A 12,828-nucleotide genomic window follows, 5' to 3' on the forward strand; every position below is an offset into this window, starting at 1 on the left:
AAGACAACAGGGGTTCTTCCTGTTGAAAATAAAATGTTCCAAGGTGACCCTAGCAGAATTCTACATTGCAGCAGCTTGAAGAAAAGAATGAGTAAGTTATTAAAATAATTTTCTGAATATTTAGAAAATTAGAACCAATAAATAGAATAACATTGGACTGTGTCTGCAGTGAGACTGAGCTACAACACCTTCTTTGTTAAAGCATCATTTCTCTGTGGGATAAGAACAGATCAGGCAGAAGCATGGTAACTTGTCTTATTTCTCACTAAGTCATGGCATACATTTCACAAAGATGTATATAGTACATTCAGAATGGATGTTTCCACCTTTGTCTGAGTGGCCACGTCCTGATTGGTGCTCATGAGATAGTTAGACCAGCTACAGCCTAGCTCATGTGGCAAATCCACACTGGGTCTAGACCTGAGGGGTTTCTTCCACACATAACCTTCAAACAAAATCATCACTATGAGCAATGTTTGCTACTCAGTTTTCAGTAATAACCACAGCTGCCAGGTGCTTCTTCTCTCAAAACATCAAATTCAAATGAGATATCAAAGAAACTTATTAAATAGAATGCAAAGAAATCAGAAAGAAAACTTGCACGTTCTTAAGGAGGGTCGTGTTTATTTTTGTATTTTAAAGCCCAGTATATGAAAGTCTCAGCTACTTCTGCCTCCTACGCCCACACGTAACCCATAACTTTGGTTTCATGCTATGAAAACACCACTACGATAGCCTGCAGGCCAGTCTCCACCTTGATTTAAAGCCTTTGAACTGAAAGAGCCTCCAAACAAAGCACTTATTTTGTGTTCCAATTCTTTTTCTCTGAAGTTACTTTACCATTATTTGCCCCCACAGGGGCTCCACCAGAGCAGCCCTATATATATATATTTTTTTTTAATTACAGGTGTAGATATAATTTCTCTATCCCCCTATTTTGGCATGGAGTACTTACCAAACTACAAAAGCAACAAGCATTGCATCTGAAGGATTTATAACGGTCTTGTGAGCTATCTTTGAGAAACAGCTGCATGCTCCTCTACCCCTTGTATGAAGCACTTAGCCTGAAGAGGCAAGGTGCTCTTACAGTTCCTATTGCTCATCAGGTCAAGCCATGGCTTATGATTTTGGTTCCAGAGTTCCTTCAGTTCCGTATGCTTTGGCCAACAGGTGACTTCTGCATTGTAAGCCCACCTGGAAAGTTATGGCCATGCAGTGATGCAGTCATGGCTGGGGCTATAACTCTATGTCTGAATGCTGTTAGCAAGCTTTTCTTCCTTCACTGCTGCATTTTTAATGCTTGAGCAAATGAAGTTTATTTGAATTGTTTCAACCATTTAAAATATTTATGCTGCTACGGAAGTCTTCAGGTCATAAAGAAATTGCTACTAATAGAAGCAATGTATTGCCAGAGTCAGTGTTTATGAGTCTTAACTTTTTCCTGCTACATGACTCATCCTACTCAGTTACATAGAAGTGAGTATTTTTAAAAAGGACCAGCTTCCTCTCAAAGGGTGTTTTGCTTAGGTACAGTCACAGAAAAGCAGATCCAAGAAATTGAATTGAGGGAACGAAACAAAAAGGAAAATACAAAACCTGAATGCTGTATTATTTTTAGGCATTCGCTTGCACTACATGATCTGTCAGAGAAACCAGAGGAAAATCAGCAAATTGAAAAATGTACACTCAGACTACATTCATCATCTGACCTGGAAACTTGGTTTCTGAAATAGCCAAGGCCTGAAACATCTCCACACTTATAACCAGGAGCAACAGCTCTTCAGCTGCCTTTCCTCCTGCTGCACTGGTTTGGAGAGCGAGGGGTCTGCCTGCTGGGGCAGGGCTGTATGTCCCTGTGCTCCCCAAGCTTGTGGATAGGCTCAGGCCTAAAGACCAGGCCTAGAAGGCACACATAAACCTGGAGGTATGCAGATTTGTATCTCACACTTTGGTCCAGGGAAATAGAGGTGTGTGACTGCAGATTTAGATTTGAATAACACACCAGGTTCCATCACTGTAACAAATCTTTCTGATGCATTTCAGAGTGCTTAAGTTGGGTTAACCACCACAGCTCTCTCCCTCCAGCCCCCCAGCTCAGCATGGGGCAGAACACTGTCGCACTACAGCAGGCAGCACAGTGCCAAGCAAACAGGAGGAGGACATGCATCTTGCCATCAGAGGGGACATGGTTCAGCAGAGCCCTAAAAGCTGTGTGTGAGCAGAAGGAGCTTGTGTGCAGGGAAGGCTGGGCAGTGAAGCACTGCAACTTGCAAAGGAGTCAGGGGAGCAAGAGCTGCTGACACTCAGGAGTTGTCCCAACAAGGAGGTTTCACAAGTGCAGTCAACCATCAAGTCATGGCTGTGCAAGGAGGAGTGGTTTGTGCACTGGAGTTCTACTTTGCAAGATGAAAGCATCTACACTACATGCTGCCACTACTTTTCGTCCTTGCATTTCCACAGAGCATTGATGGTAGTTCTGTGTTCACAAGCCAGAGAGTATTCTGAAACCCTGTGCAGGTCTCCAGCTTCATGCCTAGTGGAAAGCATGGCCAGCTGTAGCATGCGAGTTGCAACAGCGTGAAATTCCTGCATCAGGAGCTAGAAGAAAAGGGGAGAACAGCCAGCAGCAATGGGCATCTCTGCACTTTCTTTGCATTGAACAGTTGAATTGTTACACCATGGCCCCCATGATGGGGCTGCACTACATGACTGGCAGGTCGACCCTGCTGGTTCTGTTGGCACCATGCTCTCCCATCTGTGGGCAAAGCTAATTAGCAATAACTACTAAGCCCAGTATGGGGCCCTGGACAGCCTGATCTTGTGGCTGGCAACCCTGCCTACAGCAGCAGGGTTGGAACTCAATCTTTAAGGATCCTTCCAACCTAAGCCATTCTGTGATTCTGTGATTCAGTACAATGCATCTGCAAAGGCACACTGGGAAGCTACTGCTGCCTCCTCCCATCTGTGACTGCATCCATTTCCTCTGGGCCCTGAACTGAGCAGCATGTGGCTTGCAGCCGCTCTATTCTATTTTGTGAAAGAAATCCTGCCCGATTACAAGAAGCAAATGTTAGATGTCACGTCCAGAGAAATGCCAACCTGAATTATCAACAAGATACTCACAATTCATACCAGAGGAGATGTGTGCCCAGAGGAACAGTAAGGAGCCGTTGCCATGGCTGTGGCTATAGCAAATGCTGTGGTCAGCATCTGTGCTTTTTAGTGACTAATCTTTCTGTCCAGGATCATGCAGAAGAAGGTGACCAATCTTGCAAGAATCTTATCTGTGGGAGGAAAGTTTATAATCAGACCCACCCTGAAACACATCCCTCACAGAGGGGGATGGTAGGGGCAGGGGTGATCCTCAATGAGAGGTGCTTCTTGCCCTGAATGCTGCCCCTGGCCTGCCTGGTTCCTGTTCCCAGCAGGAAGGGGGGAGTTTTCTGCAAGTACTTGCGAGGCTGTGTCCGTCTGAGCATTGCCAGTGTGGGACATCACTGCTTGTGGTCTCAGCAGTGTTCTCCTGCAAAGTTTCTCCACATGCCATATCACAGAATCATATCATAGAACATCTTGGGTTGGAAGGGAACATAAAGGTCATCTAGTTCCAACCCCCCTGCTGCAGGCAGGAGTGCCAGCCATTAAATCAGGCATTAGATGAGGTTGTCTGGGGCCCTATCCAATGTGGTGTTGAACACCTCCAGGGTTGGTGCAGCCACAGCTTCTCTGGGCAGCCTGTTGTCCTGGCCTTGACATAAACAGCTGTATGTGACATAGCACCAATCCTGCTGCAGAGTTCTTCAGTAGCAGTTTATCCAGAGCATGTTAAGTAGCTGCACAAGAGAAAACACAGTCTGCCTTCTTTCCTTTCATTCTTTCATCTCAGCCTAATCCTCTGTTTATTTCATTTGGAGCAGCCTACTTCCATCCTATTGGGGGGGGGGGGGAGGGGGGAGGAAAACCTCCTTCATGTTAGCCTGATTGTTTCAAGGAATGTAACTTTCATTATTAGCCTTAACATTTTATTCCAATTTAGTTTGCCAGCATCTGCATGCTCTTTTCTGCAGTTCATGTTGCATGCTTTACACTGTTCTGTCATTTAATTTCAGGATACATGTTGTGTGTGACATGCTTCACAAAGCACAGCTGCATTATATCTAAATCTGCCGAGGCTGAAAGCCCAAAGAACTGCAGTGTCCTTCGCTAAAAATTATTCAGCAGTGATATTTCTGTAGTCTCTTTTAATTTGCTTTTTATGTTTGTTTTTGAAGTGGTATCTTGAAATAAAATATCGTCATTTGTCTGTACATCAGAGCTCATCAGTGTAGATCAATTTTATACTCATAAAGCTTGAAATCAGACTGGAACTCCTAAAAGATTCTGGAGCACTTAAAATTTTCAAAGCAATTTAGTGGATTTTCAGTATCTTGTGTTTTGAAGGTAGGTTTCTTTTTACTGGAGGAATAGAGTGACTTGTGATCATTGTGTGCTGATTACAGAAAGCAGCAAATCTATTTTTCAAGCGAAGACAGAAGAGCGTGAAGTATGCTGTTCTTTTGTTGAAACATTCTGAAAATCAAATAAAGTGAAAATTTTCTTTCTGCAATATGGAACATTCACTTTCAGAATTAAATAAGTCATGGCACAGGCACTGTCCTTCAGAACAAATATTTCATCATTTGAAATGTTTCCTGCTGTGGTACATCAACTGACATTGTCAATATTGGCAATGTTTTGGATAGTCTGACACTGTAAGACTGCCAGGTTGTAAGCACCTCACAGATGTTGGCCTGTTACACTCTGCCCAGTTTTATTTAAAAGTGGAAACCAACATAAAAATATTTAAATTATTTAATAATACCCCTGGATTTAAAAAGCCTGCAGTATAAGACTGAATTCTCGGTATGATTTTTCCCCAGTGGCATTGCTGCTTCTAACGAATGTGTGTGATACAACCCATCAGGTCAGTGAACCCAGCTGGAGATGTCTGCACTGACAGCCCTGGAGGGCTGTATGCCCACAGGGATCCCAAAGGACCATGCGTCGCGACAGCACAAAGCACCCAGCCCTGGAAATAAAACACATTAACCAGCTCTGACTGTGCTTCCTTCCTTGCCTTGTAGAATATACAATATTTATGACTGAGCTTTATAAATGAATATCTGAGAGGTTTCTGTGCTAGTTAGAGCAGCACAGCCTTATTCCGGGTGATTCATTCATTGAGTCAGGCAGCCATGCATGCAGTCATTCATAAGTAATGCCATGCTTCCCTTCAGCATGCAACAATGATTTACCTCCCCGCTGCCTTTCAGTGTTTGTTCAGCAAACACGCTAAGCTAAAGAGTTCCTATTTCAAGCTCTACCATTATTATTAAAGAAACAGCGTTATCTTGATGCGTGCATATGGGGTACAGTGCAAAGAGCCAAACAGCTATGTCAGTGGGAACTGACTGCAACACTTGGTTTGACCCACACCTCCCAAGCTCTGCATTCTTCATCAATTCAAAAGAGGAAGGTTGTGCTTACAAGCACAACTTCTGCTCCTTTGACACTCTTGCCACAAAAGCAGTGCCATTTTCACATCCACTGGCACTCTTAGAAGAGGTTTGTCAACTCATCCCATCCTCAAAACCTGGTGCACCAGGATTCAATTTTCTGTTATTGGAGTTGTACTTTTTTGTTGGTTTTTGTTTGTTTTTTGTTTTGTTTTATGTTTTTGTTTGTTTGTTTGTTTTTGTTTTTGTTTTGTTTTGTTGCTAATTTCAGCAACAGGGAACAAAAACATGCATAGGCCAAGTAAGAGCTCTTGATCTTGGCCCAAAACTGAACACAATACTCAAGGTGCGGCCTTACCAGTGCTGAGTACAGGAGGATGCTCCTGCTGGCCACACTATTTCTAATGAAGGCCAGGATGGCATTGGCCTTCTTGGCCACCTGGGCACACTGTCGGCTCACATTCAGCCAAGCATCAACCAACACCTCCAGGTCCCTTTCCTCTTCACAGCCATCCAGCTACTCAGCCCCAAGCCCATAGTACTGTGTGGGGTTATTGTGGCCAAAGTGCAGGACCTTGCACTTGGCCTTTTTGAACCTCATCTCATTCACTTCAGCCCAGCAATCCAGCTTATCTAGATCCCTCTGAAGGGCCTCTCTACCCTCAGGCAGATCGACACTACCTCCCAATTTGGTGTCATCTGCAAACTTACTGAGGGTACACTCAATCCCCTCATCTAGGTCATCAATAGAGAAATTAAACAAGATGGGCCCCAGTACTGACCCCTGGGGTCATCACTTGTAACGGATCACCAGCTGGACTTAACTCCATTAATTACTACCCACTGGGCACGGCCATCTAGCTAGTTTCTTACCCAAAGAAGGGTATACTTGTCCAGGCCATGAGCAGCCATTTCCCCAGGAGAATACTGTGAGAGAATAAGTTTACATTGAATTAAAGCACTGTGAGATACTGTGTGGATGATTGGTGAGTCTCCTGGTACCAGCTAATGTCTGCTCATAGTGGAGCAACATGGTCAACATGAGTAAATGTCAACAAATGCACAGCTCGTAGCAGCAGTCACAACTAACAAGATCCAGAGTCACACACACTTTGGGTGAAGGAAAATGTTTATGCAGCACAAGTGCCTTCCCATTTCTGGAGGGGAAGAGATTTTTTTTCCTCATTGCTAAATAGACTTCTGAGCTGGACAAGTTCCAGTTGAGAAACTTGGCCGTAAATAATGTTTTATTTCATGTAATTCCACAGGAAAAAAAAAGGAACTGAAAGTTAAAAAGATTGCTGGGTGTGACATGTTCATACACCCCAGACATCTGGGATATCACAATTAGAAATCCTTTGTGGACATATTGTCATCAGTCACAGAAAAGACAACTCATTTTTTCCTGTTTTCTCAAGATTTCAAAGCTCTTTACTGTATCTTTAAGCATAAATCATTGAATTATGTTTCAAGCTTAAGGATTTTCATGCTTTGAAATTCTTTTGAAGTTGGCAGATGATTTTATTTTTCTGTTCTGCTCTTTTAATTTTAGTTCTTAAAAAGGAACTTCAGTTTATCATCCATTATTGTTTTCTTTCATAGCTCATCAAAGGACACTCTTATGAAAAGACACATATTGTTGTTAAAGAATAGTGTTTTGAAACACTCTACTGTATTTTGAAAGCCTTGGTAACAGCATGACTTTAAAAATAAATGTTAAATAATTTGTCTTTCCTCATTTGAATCAGATTTTCAAGGAAATCAATTTTTTTCTTTGAATTTTTATTTCCTTAATTTCTATATATCCAACATATTGCATCAGAAAAGCAGTTGTATTTCCTTTTTTTTTTTTCTGTTGTCTTTTAAGCTCTGAAGCATTTTAATTTTAAGAATGTACCATACAGCCATTTTTCAAGGTAGCAGTCTATTGCTGATCTTAACAGTTCATAAACATTTTGAAGGAAGAATTCTCTGCAACTACAGAGAATACAGGCACTCCCATGTTATGCATTTACTGTTGTCTTTCTGAGAATTATTTTTAAGGTAAGGCCAATTTTTCATTAAACAAAAAATTTTATTAAGTGTCCAGAAAATGCAGAAAGTGCTGATCATTTCTCAGAAGGATCAAATACCTAAAATATTTTGTTCAGCTGTGGTACTTTGCTTCTCTGCACATACAAGTTTTGCGTCAAACTTCCTCCAAGTAATTAAATGAAATATGTATGCTAGTGCTGTTAATACTTCATTCTTACTTTAAATGATTTCAACCTGATTCTGTATGCATAACAAATGAGAGAAGCAGCCCTCCATTGCTATGATTATACAGCATCCTGACTTGGTAATGTATAACTTTCTGAAGAACCATCTCCTAAACTGAAACACAATGAAACAAATCAAGAGACATATCAAAAACATACGACTGTGGATGGGATTTGAGAAAGATGAGTCTTGTAGTATAGTCATGAACATGGGATTCTGCTAGTTGTTTGAACCTAAGATTTATAACCTTGCATACTTTCTATACATTTCTCTGTACTCTGTTATTTGACAGTAACAGCCCTTGAAATCCATTATACTTGACCGTGATCACTTGTCCAAGACACAGCGCAAGACCTGGGTACACACCAGATTATATGTTTAATGTGGTAATACTGTTATGTTATGTACAGTGAAAAATGTTACAGTAAAAACAATAGCTCCTTTACGGGCCAATACTTTGTACCCAACCTGGCCACTTCTCTACGTAGCTGGGTACAGAACTACAGTTAGGGCACAGGCTGTACCTTCGTGCTGATAATGCAATATATACTAAATAAATATTAACTTGACAGAGTTTTGTTTTACTGATTTTACATACCTATCTAATCAAAGATCTTTAATGCCAATGTGTTCTCTGTGCTTGAAGCAGAACAACAGCAAGAACAGTGGAAGAACAATTAGCACCCCATGTTACTTAATGCTAGTATAATTATTATAGTCGGTATAAGCAACAACAACCTGTTCTATGCTTCAATGCAGAAACTTAAGTGAGTCTGGATCACCCTTGGGTAGGCAGACCAGCTTCTTGTCTGGACAGGGTTTAGGACCTCCTAAAAGACCTCAGAATGATAAATGATAAAAAATTGTAAATGCTATAATTACCTCAATTTTTCAGATGAGGAAGTGGAGCTAAGAAGCCTAAGTCTGCATCAGCACTAGGGAGTGAACCTAGAGCCTTTGATTTCATCATCTATCTGTTTAGTAGATAGTAACTTATGTAGGCCATTACGGTAACTCCTGCCATCACAACGTCCCTTCTGTTTTAGATTTGCTTGCCTTTGCTTGCCTTTCTGAAATCCGAGCAGTTGTTCATTCATTCTGATGTGACCTTTTGTTCTTTGTAATCAGAACGGCTGAAGAGAAGTTGTGGCCAAGTCAACTGAATGCAAATCTGCAAAAAGCCTGCCATGACTGGGACATATAAACAGCCAATATTTCCTTCCTCACTGAGAAGTGCTCTTATTCTTTCTGAAGCAAATTAGTCTGTCTATACAACCCATATCTGGGGAAAAAAAAAAAAAATCTGTTCTTTCCCCATACAGCATGGAGATAAGTCCTGGAAACACTGAATTTATCTACCAGTAATTAGCATTATTATTCTGGTGAGGACCACTGGCTATTGAAACCACTCAAAATAGTTTGTACTGCACTGAATCTCCCTTTATTAATTTGTTGTATGCTATCTAAATCTCAGGTTGCAAGTTTTGTGGAGCAGATGTTGTTTTATGATTATTAGTCTGAACAGCAAAGGGTCATCATACCCTCTTCAGAAGCCTGACCACAACAAAGAGGGTGAATAATCACCAGTTTGAGTCTGTAGAATGAGCGTGTTTCATACACCAACCTCCTTAAAGCACAAGCTCACTCATCAAGGCATTCCCAAAGACATGCATTAACAACTCCTCTAAGAAGCAGGATAATACAGGTTGAATGGCATTTCTGCTCTACTTTTCTCTTTCACTTTGAATCCATTCAGGCACCTTGAAGTCACATGTAGAAGCCTCAGTGACACTCACTGGAGAACGCTGAGCTGATTACTTTCTGCTTCATGGGCTGCTGAGACTCCAGACACCAGGTTCTTTATGGTACTGATTACCCTTGTATTTTAGCCTATTAAGCATTGCAGATCTGCTGAGCTATCCAACTTTTATTCAGAAGGCTAAAAACCTGTACCATCATCCAGCACTCCACAGATGCCCCAGATACTACAGCAGCACAATCACTCTACTGTTTAGAGTACTTTGTTCTTGTCTCTGTGAATCATGGGGTGTCACATCATGGAATGTGTTGCTAAAGTGGGAGATAACCCAACATGACATGGCATAATGGGCCTGCGGGTACAGGGAAGAGAGTGGGAAGGGAAATACAACTAGACCCATATCTGATGAAAAATCAGTGACCAAAAATTAAGTCAAACAGTTACTTGTGTTTCATCAGATCATGGAAAAAAAAAAAAAAAGTCAATTCTTGTTCAAGTGACCTAAAAGCAAAGTAATTTGATTTGATACATGTAAAAATTTAGACTGTTTATTTGTATTTCAAATAGATCATAATAGATCATAACTTTTGCTGATCCAAAATATATCCCACCTTGTCAACACTACCAGCCTCTGTTAAACTGAAATGTTCTATAGAAGTCTTTCAATCTTACAAAGTTCAGAACAGAACAGGGATGAGCTTTGAAACCTATAGGTTTCCATCAGGAATGTATATGATTGCCCACTGCTTCCAGCCTCACAGCCTCTTGGCAGCAAAAGGCTACCAAGATCCACCAATCTGTCCTGGGACCAGAGCTTCTTTTCCCTTTGAGAGGATTTCAACACTAGCAGTTCTTATTCCACAGCAGATCAGAACCAGCAGTCAAAGTACTGAAATCATTTGTGGAATGACTTTACTTTTTTCCACACAACTCTACTCCAATAATGTAGAATGAGCTAAACTAACAGGAGACCTGCTGTTGCAATGGTGCAAAAAATCAGTTCCATGGGATATATTTAGGTTTTAGCCACACACCAGAATCCTGTCCCTCTTTTTCTCTCTTCACCTATCCCCAAGTACTTACAGCAGTAGGCAGTAAGGAATCTCTCAAGAGAGGCGTATATTAGCCTGCAGATTTACTGTCCTCAGGAGAGAAGTACTTGCCACATCCTAGAGTAATTGTTTTTAATTGCAAAACGTCCTCTGCCTAAATAAAAATAAGATTCCCCTTGGCAGACTTAGACAGGGCAATGATTATTTATTATTTGCAATATCATTACACATAGGAACTCAGTCATGAATCAGAATCCCAAGGGCCATCTTGCTGCGTATAGCTGAATCTAAAAGTAGTTTTGTAGCCTTCCATTTCTACTCAAGTTCTTCAGTAAGTGGGTTGTTGGTTTAAAGAAATAGGTGCACACAGCAAAGAGCACTGGAAAGCCATTTCCTGCAAAGTGTTTGTTTTCTGTTAATGTGATATTTGTCCCACTGAGTGTTTTTGAGCGATATGTACAGGGTTAGTTCCTGACGGTAGAATAAAGGGGTAGAAGAAACATTTCAAATGGCTGAAAAGCTTTCAGAGGGCAGAGAGAAAAAAAATATATCAAATAAACTAACAAAAACAACAACACCAGAGAGGCAGGAAAAAAAAAAATACAATCTATATTACCCATACTGTAACCACACTGGATGCAAAACTTTCTGCATTTGTCAGTCCCAGTTCTTAATTCAGTTTTGTTTTCAATATTTCTGATAAACCTTCAGAATGGAAGTCAGGATTCTTTTTTTTTTTTTATAATTTATCATAATCATCCAACATTTTCTTGCAGTTCTTCATCTGTTTCTGAAAGGTAACTCAGAATAGAAGAGCTACTTGGTACCGTGTCCCTGTAGATTTAAAGAAGGCATTTTCTTATCATTTCCAAGACTACCAGCTCTGCCAGGTAGTCAAGACTACCAGAGGAATTCTTGCTAGTTCTGTGTCTAGCTCCATCCCCACAACAGCAGAAAAATCTCTTTCCAAACAGTCACTTCCTCCAGAAAAAAATACTTTTTTTGCCATATACTTTCTCAGTAATCAAAGTGCTTATTAAATCATTTCAGTAGGCCTCCAAAGTCTGCCTGTAAGGGCATTGACTGATGACTCACCCTTGTGCTGCAGATGCGAACGAAGATGTAACAGAATCAGCAACTTACTGCCTCATTGCTGAGTTGGCAGAAATCTCAGAAACCATAGTTCTGAATATGAGAAAACAAAACAAACAAACAAAAAAAATCAAAGTAAATCTCCCTGATTTTCAGACAACCAACTCCATTCAGCTTCGAGGAATTACTTGCTAGATATCTTCTTAGACAGGAGTTTAAAGAATAAAGGGTAGACTTGAAGATATTGTCTGCTTCCTGGGCTAACATCAGCCCCCTTAACTTTGTTGTTGTGTGAATGTTTATAGTAGGCATCAGTTCTGTTTTTCTGTATTTTCCCACCTATTTGCCAGTTGCTATGTAAAACTTCACTATGTTTTGAAAATATGATTTAGTGGGATCAACCAGATGTTCCCTTTGCATGGAATCTTCAGCCTGGGTGAGCAAAGGATGATCATTTGTTCTTGTGGCTTTGAATACATTTCCATTTACATGCAGTTCTTTCAGTGGTGGAAACAGAATTTCTTCTTCCAACAAGCTTCTGAGACTGACCACAAAAATATCTACAGGAAAGAATTAATTTTCTCAGTTGTTTGGCCAATATAGGTTTCTCTTAGGCCCAGGGACATACAGCTCCCCAAAGTCAGTCAAAGAGGGAACTGTCCACCTTTCATTTTCTTTGGATCTTTGAAAGGCTGAGGAAATTAATTTGCCTTTTTAAGTAGCATGGTTCATCAGCTGCCACATCTGTGGAAATTTCAATGATTTTCTTTCCAGGCATTTTGATCTCATTTGTCTTCAGACAACAGCAAATCTGGTAGGTTGGTTTCCTCCATTGGGTTTTGAGAACTGAGGCAGTTAATCTTACATTAGTTCTTAGGAATTAAGAACACTGTGTTAAATCAGGGCAAAATGATACTGGATGAAAGTTAAGTAACTAAATCCCAGCAATAACCTATAGTGAATGTGCAGATGGGAGTATAAGAACAGGTTGTGTAATACTTCTCCACAATACTTTCCCAACCGGCAGAAATCTACTGTGCAGGGAATTCTTGAACCAGAAACTTTGTGTTTAATAAAAATCCAGTCTTCTTTTTATTTAATGAAGTAGATGTATCCAATTACTTCTTGAACTCATGTAAACTTTTAATGTCCTCAACACGTCATCCCATAC

The sequence above is a fragment of the Gallus gallus genome, chromosome 1 (assembly GCF_016699485.2).
Source record: "Gallus gallus isolate bGalGal1 chromosome 1, bGalGal1.mat.broiler.GRCg7b, whole genome shotgun sequence".
NCBI lineage: Eukaryota > Metazoa > Chordata > Aves > Galliformes > Phasianidae > Gallus > Gallus gallus.